At 36.7% G+C, this 20,290-nt stretch overlaps 1 protein-coding gene across 1 annotated transcript in view; it reads left to right on the plus strand.

The window, feature by feature from the left end:
• SNTG1 (syntrophin gamma 1) overlaps positions 1-20,290 on the plus strand; it is a 664,017-nt gene that overhangs the window by 164,669 nt on the left and 479,058 nt on the right. The gene's annotated exons all lie outside the window — the stretch shown is intronic.

Below are 20,290 nucleotides of genomic sequence, written 5' to 3' on the forward strand. Positions count from 1 at the left end.
GAAGAGCGTAGTCAAAGTCACTGAACTGTGCATGTAGAAATTTTTGAAATGGTGTATCTTTGGCTATGTGTATTTTCACCAAGAAAAAAAAGAGGTTGAGAAGTTAGAGGATTGACATGTTATGGGATTGTTAACCAATGTCATAGAACAATATGTGTACGACTGTTTCATAAGAAACTATTTGTTTTGTAAGCCTTCACCTGAAGTACAATAAAAATAAAAAAAAAAATTAAGAAAAAAAAAGTACTAGTATCCCTCCAGCGTGGCAGCCCAGACTGGGAAGCAGTTACACACTTGAACATAGCTCCGCAGCCCCTCAGCAAGAAGCAAAGATGACTCACGGTGCCAGGTATGTGAGCGAAAGGAGAGGGAAGTGGTGAGAGGTAAGGAAGAAATCAAAAGAAGAGTAAAAAGCAACACCAGCAGCCAACAAACGTTGCTCAGCAAACCGGCCAGTGCAGGCGTATGAAATCCAAGCAGCCAGTTCTTCTCAGACAGGAGATTGTTGCCGCACGAAGCAGAGGAGGCTGAGTGGGGGTGAAGAAGGATGGGGGTTGGGAAAACATATATCGCAAATTACTGGTCGTTTTGTCTCCCACTTGAAGCTCCGTGAAGCTGCTTTCTCGTATCCTCTATTTGCTGGTCTCTGATAGGAGTCCAAGATGGTGGTTCCACAGTGCAGTAGTTGATAGGGAACATCTGCATGAATCTCTCCTTGCTCTCCATTCTCTTTCAGTTTTCTCACTCCATTTGGTGCTTGGCTGAGTTCTTCATCTCTTCATTTGATGTTTGAGGGTTTCAGGATTGCTGTTTTCTCTGTTTGGCTTAGTTTTTCAGATCTTTGCTATGGAGGGATCTCGTTGTGCTTCTGCCATTTTAGCGGAAGTCTCCTCTTCCCAGTTTTTAAGGATGCATCTTATTGGGCTCCATTCCAGGATTCCTTGAACGTTCCCCATTCTCTGGATACACACTCACACAACCTAATCTGGTGCACCAACTTACAGCTACCTGAGACTTTTATGCCCTCAGTGGTCAACTCCTTCCACTTCTTTAGAGTCTTTTTAGACCTTACCTAGGAATTACCTGTTATTTACCAAATAATCTTAGATTCCTAATGCCGTCAACTGTCAATTTCTCCCTCTTCTTTGGACTCTTCTAAGGCCTTACTGAGGCACTTACCAAACAACCCAGGTGTGTTTCATGTCTCTCACAGAGCCATCGTTTAGGTTCCAAGGGGAATAGGCATTTAGAGATGCTCCAAGGTCTCCAGGAGAAATTTGTCTGGTGATGCCAGACATTGGGGCCAGACTGTTTTCTGATCCACCTCGGGAACTGAGCAGTTGGCTCCTGGCTGGATCACCAAAAATGTTACCCGGTGGAAACCCCAGATTCTTTCTCAGCATGACTCATATTGGCCAATAAACAAGAGACCATGGTGGGAGAACAGGAAAGGCACCTTTACTTCGTTGTACAAGGAAAAGGAGTCAGTCGGAGCTGCTACCAAGATTGCTTGCCAAGGGTGGGCAAGGAAGTTACTTCTAAAGGGGTTTACAAGTAGGGAGTTCGTACAAGTTAAGACAGCAACATTCTTAATCATACTACACAGGCTCAGTGGGGTTTACTTATAACTGCCAAGCAAAAGCAGGATTCAAATGCAAAGCTGGGTCTGGGGGGAGCCCGGTAAAGGAAATGATTTTTCAATACATCACTGTAGGGGAGGAAGCCAGGTAAAGAAGACAGCACTGTGTGGGCTCTGTCTCACTAATGCTTGGTTTACTTAAATGTTTTACTTAATTTGAGAGCTTCTCAGAATAATAAACAAGCTCTTGACATAGAGCATAACACAAAATCTAAGAAAATAAATCAGAAAGACCTAATAGTTGATGTTATGGACTGAATTGTGTTCTCTAAAAATATGTGTTGTAAATCCTAACCCCTATACCTGTGGTTATAATCCCATTTCGGAATGGGTTTTCTTTGTTATGGTAATGAAGCAATATTAGTGTAAGGTTATTTTCAATCACTCTCTTTTGAGATTTAAAAAAGCAGATTAAGCGAGTAGCAAGGAAGCAGAGATGAAGGAAGGTAGATAAGGAACAGCGGCTCAAAAGGGACAAAGGTCTTCCTCTAGAGCCTACGGAAAGAGAAAGCCTTCCCCTAGAGCCAGCACTCTGAATTTGGATTTCTAGCCTCCTAACTGTGACAACCAAAACAAAACCTGTTGCTATCAAGTTGATTCTGACTCATAGGAAACCCTGGTGGCGTAGTGGGTAAGAGCTATGACTGCTAATCGAAAAGTTGGCAGTTTGAATCCACGAGGAGCTCCTTGGAAACCCTATGGGGCGGTTCTACTCTGTCCTTTAGGGTCGCTATGAGTTGGAATCGACTCAACGGCAATGGGTTTGGGGTTTTTTTTTTTTTTTTTTGGGTTTAACTGTGAGAAAATAAATTTTTGTTTGTTAAAGCCACCCATTTGTGGTATTTCTGTTATTAAAAACCCAAAAAACAAACCAAACTCATTGCCATCAAGTCCATTCTGACTCATAGTGACCCTATAAGACAGAATAGAAACGCCCTATAGGATTTCCAAGGAGTGGCTGTTGGATTCAAACTGCCAGCCTTTTGGTTAGCAGCCTAGCTCTTAACCACTGCACCACAAGGGTTCCATTTCCGCTATAGCAGTACTATATAACTAAGACAGTTAACATTAATATAATTACCAGTTACTGATGACTATCGAGTTGATTCCAACTCATGGGTCCACATGTATGTCAGAGTAGAACTGTGCTACATAGGATTTTGGTGGCTGAGTTTTCAGAAGTAGATGGCCAGGCCTTTCTTCTGAGGCACCGCTGGGTGAACTAGCAACCTTTTGCTTGCCAGTGGAATGCGTTAATCATTTGGGCGACCCAGGGCCTCCATTAAAATTGTTAGATAAGATATGATTTTTTGGCATGAACATTTTAACAACACAAAGCATTCACAACACATTTATAATCACTAGAGTCTTTCTTTCATACTGGTGAAGATCTGGTCAAAGACAGGTTTTACATATTGTACTAAATTATGTTTTGATGATCAAATATAGAATATTTAGTATGGTTTAAAAATTGATCAATAAAATTTATCACTTTCACAATAGAAACTAATCTATTTTACAACAAAAAATATTTCACTGAGATAATTACAGATTGTGAAGTTGAGAGAATGCACAGTTGTTTTTAAAACGGTGTCAGGAAATACTATGCAAGAGACATAAAATCGTAATTACTATTATTTTTATTAACAGATAAGTATTAACTATCCATTGCACACATAGTGTCCTGTTGGATATAAAAATTCTTACTAAGTAACCCATTTTCTAAAGCTAAAGGGTTTATAGTTTTAAATGATAGCACACACAGAACGGAGCCGTTTGCCATTGTAACAACATAAAACACATTTTATCAGACTCTAGAGATAGACAATGGATAACATTTGCTTTATTTTTAGATTTTTATACCTTCTCCTACAATTAATTATGTCTCAGATATTCAAGAATTGTAATGTTTTATGCTAAGTAAACCACTATGACCCCATAGAATGAAATTCAAAAAATTTACTCTTTTCCTGTTTTGTAAATCATAGAGATTGTATATCAAGGACAAGAGGCCTGGCATTTGGTTTTCACATTACTCTGGAGTTAATGAAAGAAATCATAGTGTATCTGTGGAATTTTTTCTTTCTAACAATTGTCATAAGGTTATATATCTCCCACTTACATCAAAGATAGTTTCTAGGAATTTTGTGGAAAACATCTAATAATTCCTTTTGAGTTCATTCATCAAAGCAATATCAAAGAGAAGAAATGCTTTTATTGGTCTTAATGGTTTCCTCTAAAATGTTAAAATCTGTTAGTATTAATTAACTTTGTGATTTCTGTTCAGTAATGTAAGTGGATAGCCATTCTAATAGATAAAAGAAATGGTGCTTTTCGTAGATTTCAGCTCTGCATGCTGCATACTATAGACATAACTATTCAGTCTCCAGTTTATGAAGCTAAGATAGAAACAGAGTCAGGATAGTTGTAGGGATTTCCAGTCCAGTGACCTGACAAATTGTTGTCCCAATCAAATTGTCAGAATATTTTTCTCATGCTTCTTATTTCTCTTACTAAGCTGTAGCTGTGAAGCAGCTCTGACAGTGATGTTTCACCAGTTTGCTATGGCGACTACAGCAGTAATAGATATGGAAGTAACAACAGCTCTTTTTCCCCTTCTATTACTAAAAAAAATGAACTCATCCAACTGAAGACTCAAATATAACTAAGACAGGTAGAATGAAAAGAAGGGGATTTCAAACACATATATACATGAAGAGATAGATGTTTTTAGTAGTTCAGTTGGGTAAGGAGCTTTCTGGCTTCTTCCTGAAAAGTCAGGACTAGGGAGCCAGCTTCCCCTATTCCTATATACTTAAACTAGTAGCTGTCTAATTGACTGATTCACCACAACTCTATGTGCATCAGAAAAGAATTGTGCTCCATAGGGTTTTCTTTCTTCTTATTCTTTTTCTTTTTGGTGAAGATATACACACAGATCTACAACTCATTTATCAGTTTGTTGTGCTGTGGTGGCTTGCCTATTGCTGTGATGCTGGAAGCAATCACCAATATTTCAAATAACAGCAGGGTCACACGTGGTGGACAGGTTTCTTCAGAGCTTCTAGACTAAGATAGACTAGGAAGAAGGACATGGCAGTCTGCTTCTTAAAAAACTGGCCAGTGAAAACCTTATAAATAGCAGCAAAACATTGTCTGGTATAGTGCCAGAAGATGAACCCCTCAGGTTGGAAGGCACCCAAAATATGACTGGGGAAGAGCTGCCTCCTCAAAGTACGGTCGACCTTAATGACATGGATGGAGTCAAGCTTTCAGGACCTTCATTTGCTGATGTGGCATGACTCAAAATGAGAAGAAACAGCTGCAAACATTTGTTAATAATCAGAACATGGAATGTACGAAGTATGACACTAAGAAAATCGGAAGTCTTCAAAAATGAAATGGAATGCATTAAAAATGGACATCCTAGGCGTTAGTGAGCTGAAATGGACTGGTATTGGCCATTTTGAATCAGACAATCATATGGTCTACTATACCGGGAATGACAAATTGAAGAGGAATGGCATAACATTCATCATCTAAAAGAATATTCCAAGATCTATCCTGATTTACAACACTGTCAGTGATAGGATATTATCCATACACTTACGTGGAAGACCTCTTGGCACAGTGGTTAAGAGCTATGGTGAACTATGGCTAACTGAAAGGTCAGTGGTTCAAATCCAGCAGCTGCTCCTTGGAAGCCCTATGGGGCAGTTCTACTCTGGCCTATAGGGTCGCTATGAGTCAGAACCGACTCGACAGCAATGGGTTACAAGGAAGACCAGTTAATAGGCCTATTATTCAAATTTACACACCAACCACTAATGCCAAAGATGAAGCAATTGAAGATTTTTACTAACTTCTGCAGTCTGAAATTGATCAAACATGCAATCAAGATGCATTGATAATTGGATTGGAATGCAAAAATTGGGAAAAAAAGACAGATTGGTAGTTGGAAAATATGGTCTTGGAGATAGAAACGACCCTGGAGATCACATAATAGAATTTTGCAAGACCAACCAGTTCTTCATTGTCAGTACATAAATGACAACTATACACCTGGACCTCACCAGATGAAATACACAGCAGTCAAATTGTCTACATCTGTGGAAAGAGATGATGGAGAAGCTCAACATCATCCATCAGAACAAAGCACAGGCACGACTGCTGAAGAGATCATCAATTGCTCGTACACAAGTTAAAGTTGAAGATGAAGAAAATTAGAGCAAGACCATGAGAGCAAAATATGACCTTGAGTATATACCACTTGAATTTAGAGACTATCTTAAGAATAGATTTCATGCACTGAACACTAATGGCCAAAGACCAGTTGTGGAATGATATCAAGGACATCATACATGAAGAAAGCAAAAGGTCATTAAAAAGACAGGAATGAAAGAAAGGACCGAAATGAATGTCTGAAGAGACTCTGAAACTTGCTCTTGAACTTAGAGCAGCTACAGTGAAAGGAAAAAAAATGATGAAGAAAAAGCGATGAACAGAAGATTTCAAAGTGTGACTCGAGAAGATAAAGTATTATAATGAAATGTGCAAAGACCTGGAGTTAAAAAACAAAAAGGGAAGAACACACTTCTCAAGCTGAAAGAACTGTAGAAAAAATTCAAGCCTCAAGTTGCAATATTGAAGGATTCTACAAGGAACATACTGAACAAAGCAGGAAACATCAGAAGAAAATGGAAGGAATACACAGTCACTGTGCCAAAAATAATTGGTTGATGTTCAACTATTTCAGGAGGTAGCATATGATCAAGAACTGATGGTACTGAAGGAAGAAGTCCAAGCTACACTGAAGATATTGGCAAAAGACAAGGGTCCAGAAATTGAAGAAATACAAACTAGAGATATTTCAACAAATGGATGCAGCACTGGAATTTCTCCCTTGTCTATGCCAAGAAATCTGGAAGACAGCTACCTGGCGAATCAACTGAAAAAGACCCATATTTGTGCCCATTCCAAGGAAAGGTCATGCAACAGAATTTGGAAATTATCTAACAATATCATTAATACCACACACAAGTAAAATTTTGCTGAAAATAATTCAAAAGTGATTGCAGCAGTTCATTGACAGAGAACTGCCAGAAGTACAAGCCGGGATTCAGAAGAGGGTTTGGAATGAGGGATATCATTGCTGATGTCAGATGGATCTTGACTGAAGCCAGAGAATATCAGAAAGCTGTTTATCTGTGCTTTATTGACTATGCAAAGGCATTCAGCTGTGTGGCTCATAACAAATTATGGATAACGTTTTGAAGAATGGGAATTCCAGAACACTTAATTGTGCTCGTGAGGAACCTGTACATAGACCAAGAGGCAGTCGTTCAAACAGAACAAGGGGATACTGAGTGGTTTAAAATCAGGAAAGATGTGCGTCAGGGTTGTAACTTTTCAATATACTTATTTAATCTGTATGCTGAGCAAATAATCCTAGAAGCTGGACTATAAGAAGAATGTGGCAAAAACATTGGAGGAAGACTCATTAACCTGTGATATGCAGATGATGCAACCTTGCTTGCTGAAACTGAAGAGGACTTGAAGCTGTTATTGCTGAAGATCAAAGACTATAGCCTTCTGTATGGATTACACCTCAATATAAAGAAAACAAAATTCCTCACAACTGGACCAGTAAGCAACATCATGATAAAGGAGAAAATACTGAAGTTGTCAGGAATTTCATTTTACTAGATACACAATCAACACCCACAAAAGTAGCAATCAAGAAATTAAATGATGTAATGAATTGGGGAAATCTGCTGCAAAAGACCTCTTTAAACTGTTAAAAAGCAAAGATGTCACTTTGAGGACTGTCTTAGTCATCTAGTCCTGCTGTAACAGAAATACCACAAGTGGATAGCTTCAACAAAGAGAAATTTATTCTCTCACAGTCTGATAGGTTACAAGTCCAAATTCAGGGAATCAGCTCCAGGGGAAGGCTTTCTCTGTTGGCTCTGGAGGAAGGTCCTTGTCATCAGTCTTCCCTTAGTTCTGGGAGCATCTCAGAGCAGGAACCTCAGGTCCAAAGGATGCGCTCTGCTCCTGGCACTGCTTTCTTGGTGGTATGAGGTTCCCATGTCTCTCTTCTTGCTTCTCTCTTTTATATCTCAAAAGAGATTGGCTTAAGACACTACTTAATCTTGTAGACCTCATCAATATAACAGCCTCTAATCCATTTTATTACATCATAGTGATAGCATTTACAACATATAGGGAAATCACATCAGATGTTAAAATGGTAGACAATCATTCAATACTGGGAACCATGACCTAGCAAAATTGACAGATATTTTGGGGGGACATAATTCAACCCATGAGAAAGACTAAGGTGTGCCTGACAGAAGCCATGGTATTTTCAATAGTCTTATACGTTTAAAAGTTGATCAGTGAATAAGAAAGATTGAAGAACAATTGACGCCTTTGTATTACAGCGTTGACAAAGTATATTGAATATACCATGTACTGCCAGAATAACGAACAAATCTATCTTGGGAGAACTACAGCCAGAATGATCTTTAGAAGCAAGGATGTCGAGACTTCCTCTCATGTACTTTGGACAGGTTGTCAGGAAGAACCAGTTCCTGGTGAAGGATATCATGCTTGTTGAAGTTGAGTGTCAGTGTAAAAGAGAAAGACCCTCAACAAGATGCGTTTACACAGAGGCTGCAACAATGGGCTCAAGTATAACAAGGATTTTGAGAATGGCGTATGACCGGGCAGTGCTTCATTCAGTGGTACACAGGATCAGTGTGAGTCTGAACCAACTCCATAGCACCTAACAACAACATATACATAGGAAAACATATGCCCTTTCAACAATTTCTGCATGTACAATTCAGTGATACTGGTTACCTTCTTCATGTTGTGTCATCATTCTCACTATCTTAACCCAAATTATTTCATCACCATCAGCTTAGACTCACTGCCCCTTTTGATGGAGACCCCAAAACTGAGGCACTTGATCCTAGTGCAATTGCTAGTCTGTGTCTGAGTCTGGATCCCATCTTAATGTTTACTAACTTCTCTAACATTCAGTGTCCTTTGTACAGACTTAAAATCTTGTAACTAGGAGACAGTTTCTCTTTGTGGTTAAGCCAAGGATAAGGGAAGAATGTTCCTGCTAGGGTCCTGATGCCCTTAAGCTTATCAGACATATCCAGACTGACTGCCCTCAGGAAATATATTGTTCCCCTAGCTATTTTGTAAACCAAATGTCCTTGAAAAGAAACACTTTGTAATCATCTGGCCAACTGTACACTCCTATAGTCACTGCTTCTGCAGATGAACAATCCCAATTATCTTAACTCACCAAGCACCAATCATAGATTTGGACTGTTAGTTCCTGTTTTTACCACATAAATATACTATTTTGTTTCCTCCTCTTCTTGGGAGGTAGTGTTTGTTTCACTTTGTGAGATCAGACTTTTCCCTGCTCCATACTGTTTTCCAACCTTCAGTAAATCTCCTTGCTTTTACTTCAATAGAGTACATGTTCATTACTCCTTGACACCACTAAACATCTTACTCTAAAGAGTTAACATTGTCAGCTTGATCTCATATAGATTATTATTTAAAAAAGGACAATGGTCAAGGCAAATATTTTTTACTAATTGAGCTAAACTATTGTTTGGTTTAAGGTGACTTCAGAGGATTTTTTTGGTTCAAAGTTTAAAGATCATCTCAGGGCAATAGATTTGAAAGTTCTTCCAGTCTCAATTAGTCATGTAAGTCTGGATTCCAAAGGATTTGAAATTTTGTTCTACATTTTCCCTCTTTTGATCAGGATCCTCCTACTGAGACCTTGATCAAAGTGTTCAGTAACAGTATACAGTTCTTCTGGTTTCATAGCAAAGGAGGCTGTAGTTCATGGAGGCAATTAGATCTGCAGTCCAGTTCCTTCTTTGATTCCTGGGTCTCCTTCCTCTGCTGCTTCAGGCTGATAGAGACCAATAGACGTATCTTGGATGGATTCTCACAAGCTTTTAAGATCCCAAGCACCAGTCGCTGAACTAGGAGGTAGAACAGGAACACTAAGAACTGTTTTAGGCCAGTTGATTACATTGTCTCATAAACCCATTGAACCAAGAAAACTAATCCCGTAGTAGTATCTACAACTACACTTTTTTTTTTTTTTAGGTTTTGTTGTTACTGTAAAATTATATGTAACATAATATTTGGCATTTTTTCCTATTTCTGGTGTATCATTTTGTGATGTCAGTTACATTTGTCAAAGTGTGTAACCATTGCCCTAAATCAGTGTCAATTTTCCCATCACCATAGTCAAAATCTTGATACTTCCCAGAGAATGGCTCCCTTTCTCATTCTGGTGGCCTCTGGAATATTCTCTTGAGTGAAGTGTCCATTCATGTCCTATGCCCATTTTTGATTGGGCTATTTTTCTTTTTGTTGTAAAGTTGTAGACGTTTTATATACATATCTAATATTAAACCCTTATTGGAGATATGGTTCCCTAAGATTTGTTCCCACCACTGGTAAGCACTAATAAACATTGGTCTCTATAAATTTACCTATTCTTATCATTTTATATAAGTCAGATTATACACTATTTGTCCTTTTGTGATTGATTTATTTCTCTCATAATGTTGTCAATGTTCATCTATGTTGTAGCATGTATTAGGATTTCATTTCTCTTTATGGCTGAGTAGTATTCCATTATATGTATGTATCATATTTTGTTAATCCACTCATTTGTTGATAGACATTTAGGTTGTTTCCACCTTTTTGCTGTTGTGAATACTACTTCATTGAACATAGATGTACATATGTCTGTTTGTGTTGCTATCTTTAGGTCCCTAAGGTATATACCTAGGAGTGGAATTGCTGGGCCATATGGTAGTATTATTTTTAACTTTTTTTAGGAATCAACATACTGCTTTCCACAATGTTTGTACCATTGTATATTCCCACAAGCAATAGATAATGGTTTAGATCTCCCCACAACCTCACCAACATTAGCTATTTTCTAGTTTTTGTTTTGTTTTGTTTTTATTATTGCCTTTCTAGTAAGAGTTAAGTAGTATGTCATTGTGATTTTATTTGCAACTCTCTAATGTCTAATGATGATGAGTATCTTTGCATGTGTTTGGTGGCCTCTGGAATATTCTCTTGGGTGAAGTGTCAATTCATTTCCTATGCCCATTTTTGATTGGATTATTTTTCTTTTTGTTGTTAAGTTGTAGAAGTTTTATATACATATTGAATATTAAACCCTTATTGGAGATATGGTACCCTAAGATTTTTTCCCAGTCTGTAGGTTGTATTTTTTGCTTTTTTGATGAAGTCCTTTGATTAACAGATGTATTTGATTTTCAAGAGGTCCCAGCGATCTATTTTGTCTACAGCTTTTCATGCAGTTGTTGTTGTATTTGATTAACTACAGTTAAAAAAAGGTCCTACAGCTTTGCCCCTATATTTTCTTACAAGAACTTTATAGTTTTAGCTTTAAAATTTACATTATTGATCCATTTTGAATTTGTTTTACTGTATGGTGTGAAGTATGGATCCTTTTTCATTTTTCTGCATGTTGAACTCCAGTTTTTCCAGCACCATTTGTTGAAGAGACTGTTCTTTCCCCATTGAATGGATTTAACAACCTTGTCAAAAATAAGTGGAACATAATTGTATAGATTTATTTCTGGGATCACAATTCTATTTCATTGGTCTATGTGTTTATCAATAAACCAGAACCATGCTGTTCTGATAACAGTAGATATATAGTATGTTTTCAAATTTGGAAGTGTGAGGCTTCCTCGTTCATTATTCTGCTTCAGAATTGCTTTGGCTACACAGGGCTTCTTTTCCTTCCATATAAACTTGAGGATTAGTTTTTCCATTTTTGTAAATAAATAATGCTGTCAAAACTTTGATCAGGTTTGTGTTGAACCTGCAGCTCACTTTGGGTATTATTGACATTTTCACAACAGTAAGTCTTCCAATCCATTAGCCCAAAATATATTTCCATTTATTTAGGTCTGTTTTAGTATCTTGCAGCAGTGTTTTTTAGTTTTCATATTATAAGTCCTTTACCTCCCTGCTTAGATATAGTCCTAGATGTTTTATTCTGTTAGATTCTATTGTAAATGGAATTTTTTTCTTGATTTTCTTTCCAGATTTCTCATTGCTGGTATATATGAACCCACATGATTTTTTTGTGTTAATCTTGTTCCTTGCAACTTTGCTGAATTCTTCTATTAGTTCTAAAAGTTTTCATGTAGATTCTTTGGGATTTTCTATATATAGGAGCATGTCATCTGTGAATAGATAAAGTTTTACTTCTTCCTTCCCAATTTGGCTATCTTTTATTTCTTTTTCTTGCCTTATTGCTCTGGCTAAGACTTCCAGTATATTGAAAAGAAGTGGTCTATGAGCATTCTTGTCTCTTTCCTATTCTCAAGGGGAAGGCTCTCGTCTTTCTTCATTGAGTACGATGTTGGCTGTTGGTTTTTCATGGATGCCCTGAATCATGTTGAGGAATTTTCGTTCTATTCCTATCTTGTTGAGAGCTTTTATCCAGAAATGGTGTTGGATTTTATCAAATGCCTTTTCTCATCTAAGGAGATAATCATGTGTTCTTATCTTTTGTTCTAATAATTTGGTGCATTTCATTGACTGAGTTTCTAATGTTGAACCGTCATTGCATCCCTGGAATAAATCCCACTTGATCATTATGTATTTTTTCTTTTCATATGTGGTTGGATTCTTTCTGCTACTATTTTGTTGAGAATTTTTGCATCTATATTCATGAGAGATTTTGGTCTGTAGTTTTCTTGTGATGTCTTTTTCTGGCTTTGATATCAAGGTAATGCTGGCTTCATAGGATAAGTTAGGAAGTATTCTTTTCTCTTCAATATTTTGGAAGAGTTTGAGCAGGATTGGTGTCAGTTCTTTTCTGAATGTTTGGTAAAATTTTCCAATTAAGCCATCTGGTCCGGAGCTTTTTTTTTGGAGGGGGGAGGGGAAAGGGGGGTTGATTACTGATTCAATTTCCCATTATGAGTCTGTTGAGATTTTCTATCTCTTTTTGTGTTAGTTTAGGTAGGTTGTGTGTTTCTAGGAATCTGTCTCTTTCACCTAAGTTATCAATTTTTTGGAGTACAGTTTTTCATAGTATTTTGTTATAAGACTTTTTATTTCTGTCAACTCTGTTGTAATGTCCCCATTTTGGTTATTTGCATCTTTTCCTTTTTTTCCTTGTCAGTCTAGCTAAAGTTTTGTCTATTTTTCTTTTCAAAGAAACAACCTTTGGTTTTGTTGATTCTATTGTTCTTCTTTCTCTATTTCATTTATTTCTGCTCTGATTTTTATTATTTTCTTTCTTCTGGTACTTCTGGAGTTAGATTGCTCTTCTTCTTCTATTTATGTTATAGAGTTAGACTACTGATATGAGATTGTTCCTTTTTTAATGTATGTATTTAATACTATATATTTCCCTCCAGTGACTGCTTTTGCTGTGTCCCATAGATTTTGGTATTGTTGTATTTTCACTCTTATTCAATTTGAAATATTTCTTTTTCTTAATTTTCTTGGTATTTCTTCTATGACTCATTGGTTCTTTAACAACAACAACAGAAAAAAAACAAACTCATTGGCTTTGAGTCTATTCCAACTCATAGTGACACTACAGGACAGAGTAGAAATGCTCCATATGGTTTCCAAGGCTGTAAGTCTTTATGGAAGCAGATTGCCACATCTTTCTCCCACAGAGCAGCTTGTGGGTTTGAACTTCTGACCTTTCAGTTAGCAGCCAAGCACTCAACCGTTGTGTCATCAGGGTTCCTTACTGGTTGTTTATAAGTGCATTATTTCGTTTCCATGTATTTTTTTTCTTTCTGTTATTGATTTCTAGATTCATTCCATTATGGTTAGAAAAGATGCTTTGTATGATTTCATTTTTTAAAAAATTTATTGAGATTTGCTTTGAATCCTAAAATATAATCTATTAGGGAGAATGACAAATGTGCATTGAAGAATGTATATTGTACTGCTGTTGGGAGGAGTGTTCTATATATGTTTGCTAGGTCCAGTTAGTTAATAGCATTGTTCAAGTTTTCTTCTGTTTTTTAAATTGATTTTCTTTCTAGTTGTTCTGTCCCTTATTGAAAGTGGTGTATTAAAGTCTCCTACTGCTATTGTAGATCTGCCTTTCTCTACCTTCAATTCTGTCAATGATTGCTTTATTAATTGTGGGACTCTGACATTAGATGTGTAGATACTTAAAATTATTATATCTTCTCGGTTAATTGGTCCTTTTATTATTGTATAGTGTCCTTCTTTGTCTCTTATAATAGATTTTGACTTAAATTCTTATTTGTCAGATATTAATGTTGCTACACTTGCTTTTGGTTACTGTTTTCATGGAATATTTTTTCCATCTTTTTACTTTTAAACTATGTCTTTGTGCCTAAGGTTACACAGAAGTAGATCACACTTTTCTTCCATGATGCCTCTGGGTGGACTCAACCCTCCAACATTTAACCTTGGTTAACAGTCAAGCACATTAACTGTTTGAGCCACCCAGGGACTACCTCATCTACTTACCACCTGATTTTCAAAAGAAGTGTTTGGGAGCATTCCAATCAGTACGTTTTCTCTAACAGCTTCATTTGAAAATATTTTTTTGTGAGTTCACATATCCTCAAAGAACACTTGTTCTTCTAAAATCTATGGTTGACCATAAAACCATTTCAAATTTATGTCCCAAGTGAATAGACTAAAGAATTGTGAAATTGGCATTCATTTGCTTCAATTAATTTAAAAAAATAAAGCTTAACTTTCCTTTTGCTATACCATTGCTATGAGGTCATACAAGACACATATAATTACAAATAGCATCTAATAAAATAAAAATTTTAAGCCAGAAGGATTTAACATACTGACCCCAAACTATATTTAACATATTACAATGGATGTGTTGATCCCTTTCCTGATAGTTTCCATTGACTCAGACCGTGATGCCCCTGGCTGAGAGAGAGAGATGAGGTGAGTCAGAGTCTGAGCTGAAGTTCCATACATGATGAACTCCATATATACAGGTGACAGGACTGTCTTTATGGGACTCTGTGGGAAAGGGAGTAGGGCTCAAAGTAGAAAAGTAGACTAGAGAGAAATCTGAGAAGCCTGATAATTTTATCTTTGCTAAGAATCATCCTTATATATTCTCACTAGTTTCTTCATAAGCAGGATGACAATATACTTTGCTTCCAAACATGCAGTAAATATCTAAACAATTTTGTAAAGTGCATGTCTCTTATATAATTTGATATTTTAAAGGCTCTTACATTTTTATGCATGACTGATTTCCATAAAGGTTGACATTTGAATCCATCATTAAATAACAGAAGGGATTTTTTTTTACTTTTTGTATTTAGCACCATGTAGTATAGATTGCTTTATCCCTATTTGTTTAATACATTATATTTGAGACATAAACATCTTTTAGAGTGTTTGAAATTACCGGACTCCCAAATAAACCTCTGTTTACCATGTCAGGACAGTTGTGTTTCTCCCTTTGCAGACATTAGTTATCAAGGGAATACTGACACAAATTTCTCTGTTGTGGCCCCAACAATGCTGCTAATGGTGTCATAATATTTATACTGTTCTCAATGAGCATTGCGGGGGGGTGACATTTAAAATTCAGAATAACACTTTTAGATGACTCACATAATCACTGAAATGACAGCACATGGCAGGAAAAAAGGTAAAGTGTTCTAAAATTTTTACTTCTTAGTTTATATTCTTCAAGTATTTTGTGAAATATGCATAAACATATGTTCAGCAAGGGTACTTTGCAGCTACAAATCAAATGTGGGTGTGTGGTGTTTAGCTTTCTTTTACAGATCTTGACAAGTCACTATGTTTAAAACAATCTTGCACACCCACACATGCAAGTTGCTGCTGAATTACACAGAATCATGGTGACACCATGTGTGTCACAGTAGAACTGTGCTCTGTGGGGTTTCCAATGGCTGATTGTTCAGAAGTATACCACCAGGGCTTTCTTCCAAGATGCGTTTGGGTGGATTCAAACCTCCAACTTTTTGGTTAGAAGCTGAGCATGTTATGGCTTGCACCACCCAGAGATGCAAATCTACAGAGTTCTTTAAAGAAAAATGATATAATTTCTTTCCTTCAAAAATTTTACTTAAATCTGGTTGACATTTTAAGACTAGACATTTACATAGTTATGCTTTTATTATTATGAATTTAAAATTAATATGTGTGTTAGTTATTGGCTACAACTCGTCTGTCAATTTGCTGTACTGTGGTGGCTTGCATGTTGCTGTGATGCTGAAAGCTATGCCACTGATATTTCGAATACCAGCAAGGTCACACATGGTGGATGGGTTTCAGAGGAGAATTCAGACTAAGATAGACAAGGAAGTAGGACCTGACTGTCTACTTCTGAAAAAAATGGCCACTGAAAACCTTATGAATAGCAGTGAATCATGGTCTGATATAGTGCCAGAAAATTATCCCCTCAGATTGTAAGACACTCAAAATATGACTGGGGAAGAGCTGTCTCCTCAAAGCAGAGTTGATCTTAATGACGTGGATGGAGTTAAGCTTTCGGACCTTCATTTGCTGATATTGTGCTACTCAAAATGAGAAGAAACAGCTGCAAACATCCATTAATGATCAGAGTGTGGAATGTATGAAGTCTGAATCTAAGAAAATTAGAAGTCATCAAAAATGAAATAGAACACAAAGATTGATATCATAGGTATTAGTGAGCTGAAATGGACTAGTTCTTGCCATTTTGAATAAGACAATCATATGGTCTACTATGCTGGGAAGGACAGATTGAAGAGGACTATCATCACATTTATCAACAGAAAGAACATTTCAAAATCTATCCCAATCTACAATGCTGTCAGTGATAGGATAATATCCATATGCCTATAAAAGAGATCACTTACTGCAAATAGTATTCAAATTCACACACCAACCACTAATGCCAAAGATGAAGAAATTGAGGATTTTACCAACTTCTGCAGTCTGAAATTGATTAAACATGCAATCAAAATGAATCGATAATTACTAGTGATTGGAATGTGAAAAATGGAAACAAAGAAAAAGGATCAGTAGTTGAAAAATACAGCCTTGATGATAGAAACAATGGCAGAGGTTGCATGATAGAAGTTTGCAAGACCAATGACTCATTACGGCAAACACCTTTTTCGAACAACATAAATTGTGACTATACACGTGGACCTCACCGGATGGAATACACAGGAATCAAATCGACTACACCTGTGGAAAGAAATGATGGAAAAGCTCAATATCATCAATTAGAACAAGGCCAATGGGCCGACTGCAGAACAGACCACCAATTGCTATAAGCAAGTTGAACTTGAAGCTGAAGAAAATTAGAACAAGCCCATGAGAGCCGAAGTACGACCTTGAGTGTATCCCACCTGAATTTAGAGACCATCTCAAGAATAGATTTGACACATTAAACACTAATGAGTGAAGACAAGAGAAGTTGTGATATGACATCAAGGACATCATACATGAAGAAAGCAAAAGGTGATTAAAAAGACAGGAAAGAAAGAAAAGGCCAAAATGAATGTCAGAAGAGACTCTAAAACTTGCTCTTGAACTTAGAGCAGCTACAGTGAAAGGAGAAAACGATGAAGAAAAAGAGAAAAAGTGTGACTCGAGAAGACAAAGTATTACAATGAAATGTGCAAAGATCTGGAGTTAGAAAACCAGAAGGGAAGGACACACTCAGCGTTTCTTAACCTGAAAGGATTGAAGAAAAAATTCAAGCCTTGAGTCGCAATTTTGAAGGATTCTATAGGCAAAATACTGAAAGATGAGGAAACATCAAAAGAAGACAAAAGGAATACTCAGAGTCACTGTACCAAAAAGTATTGATTAACGTTCAACCATTTCAGTAGGTACTATATGATCATAAACTGATGGTATTGAAGGAAGAAGTCCAAGTGCACTGAAGGAATTGGTGAAAAACAAGCCTCCAGGAATCGACAGAATACCAGTTGAGGTGTTTCAACCAATCGGAGCAGTGCTGGATTAGCTCACTTGTCTATGCCTAGAGAGTTGGAAGACACCTACCTGGCCAACCAACTGAAAGAGATCCACATCTGTGCCCATTCCACAGAAAGATGATCCAACACAATTCGGAAATCACTGAGCTATAACATTAATATTACACACAAGTGAAATTTTGCTGAAGATAATTCAAAAACGATTGCAGCAGTTCACTGACAGGGAACTGCCACAAAGTTGAGCCAAATTCAGAAGAGGATGTATAAGGAGGGATATCATTGCTGATATCAGATGGATCTTGGCTGAAAGCAGAGAATACAAGAAAGATGTTTACCTGTGTTTTATTGATTATGCAATGGCATCTGACTGTGTGATTATAACAAATTAGGGATAACATGGTGAAGAATGGGAATTCCAGAAAACTTAATTGTGCCCATGAGAAACCTATACATAGACCAAGAGGCAGTCATTCGACCAGAATAAAGGGATGCATGCATGGCTTAGAATCAGAAAAGGTGTATGTCCAGGTTGTATCCTTTCACCCTACTTATTCAATCTGTATGCTAAGGAAATAATCTGAGAACCTGGACTATATGAAGAAGAATGTGGCATTAGGACTGGAGGACGACTCATTAAACTCACTAGCAGATGACACAACCTTGCTTGCTGAAAGTGAAGAGAACTTGAAGCTTTTATTGATGAAGAGCAAAGACTACAGCCTTCAGTATGAATTACACCTCAACATAAAAAAAATACAAATCCTCATAATTGGACAAATAAGCAACATCACGCTAAAGAGAGAAAATACTGACATTGTCAAGGATTTCATTTTACTTGGATACACAATCGACGCCCATGGAAGCAGCAGTTAAGAAATCAAACAAAGTCAAATCTACTACAAAAGACTCCTTCAAAATGTTATAAAGCAAAGATATCACTTTAAGGACTAATGTACTCCTAACCCAAGCCATAGTATTTTCAATTGCTTCATATGCATGCAAAAGGTGGGCAATGAATAAAGAAGACTGAACAAGTATTTATGCATTTGAGTTGTGGTGTTCATCAGGAATATTGAATATACCGTGGATCGCTAGAAGAACTAACAAATCCTTCTTGGAAGAAACACAGCCATAAAGCTCCTTAGAAGCAAGGATGGTGAGACTTTGTCTCATGTACTTTGGACATGTTATCAGGAGGAACCAGTCCTGCAGAAGGACATCATGCTTGGTAAAATAAAGGGTCACCAAACAGAAGAAGCCCTCAATAAGACAGTGGCTACAACAATGAGCTCAAACATTGCAATGATTGTGAGCATGGCATGAGAGAGGGCAGTGTTTTATTCTGTTGTAGATAGGGTCACTATGAGTCAGAACTGGCTTGACAGCACCTAACAACATGTGTATTAGTTATTTTAGTCTTATGTTTTTATATCAAATGTTATCATTTATGTAAGACTTAATTTTAAATATCCTATATATTATTTTATAAATATAGAGATGTTCTATATATCACTAGTCTTCCTCAAATAGATCTTCACTAAGTATAAGATATATGCTACAATCTTTTTATTCTAGAAAAGAAGTTTCTCCTTCCCCTCCTCCAGGATCTGAACAGCATTTACTTGTTGTACAATGACTGCATTTTGTAAATATACTTTCTATTCCTGAGAAGGGAATGAGCTATTCAAACATAATTGCCTGTTTAAGTATTTTAGTCCCTTTGTAAACATTTTATGACATTTGATATGACATTCCCATGTTTGCTCATTTAATGAAATCACTGATGCTCTCTGAGGTGTGACCATGAAAGTACTGTATAAACCGCATGGAAATTTTTTGGTTTTTATTCACACTGAGCAACGAACTGATTCCTCAGAACTTCAATGGTGTCAATATTATTAGCAGAGTGATTAGAAACTACTGTGGCATTTATTTTGCTGACTAAATTCAAGCCTGAGATCTGCATGTAGTCCTGTTTACTATTAAAACCTTCTTACAGACTTTTAATTTATTGTAAGCATTTGTCTTTCCACATGTTTTATAGGCTCTAGAAATAAAGACCTTACCATCTTCATTTCAATATTACATATTCTATGTTATGTAACATGGTATTTTGACCATGGTAGACCCTTGATATATGTTTGTTTAATTTTTGTAAACACTATAATCATTACTCTCACAAAGGAAATGTACACAAGCAATTTATACAAATGTAAATCTTACCATTATAAAGACAGGCTGCTAACCCCATTTGATCCTGTTTTCTAGTATGCAGCTGGACACTGTCTTCTCAAAACAGGGCAGTAAAGTGGTGCTGTGCAGCTGGAGGTTTCAGAGTTAAGGAGGGATGTGAAGGCTGATAGGAAGTAATTATCATCTTGAAATCACTATGAGACCAAGATTTGCTTTTTAAGGAACTATTTAAAATTATCCACTGATCTTTTGGAAAATGGCACAGTGGAAATAATGGAGAATTCACTCATACATATGTTTTACCTGTCAGTCTGCCATGTATTAACTGTTAATATTTGACAAGTCACTTAGCTTCCATGGTTGGAAATTCTCATTGCAGGTTTTATATAAAACATCTAAGGGAGTAGATTAT

The sequence above is a fragment of the Trichechus manatus genome, unplaced genomic scaffold (genome assembly GCF_000243295.1).
Source record: "Trichechus manatus latirostris isolate Lorelei unplaced genomic scaffold, TriManLat1.0 scaffold00169, whole genome shotgun sequence".
Classification (NCBI taxonomy): domain Eukaryota; kingdom Metazoa; phylum Chordata; class Mammalia; order Sirenia; family Trichechidae; genus Trichechus; species Trichechus manatus.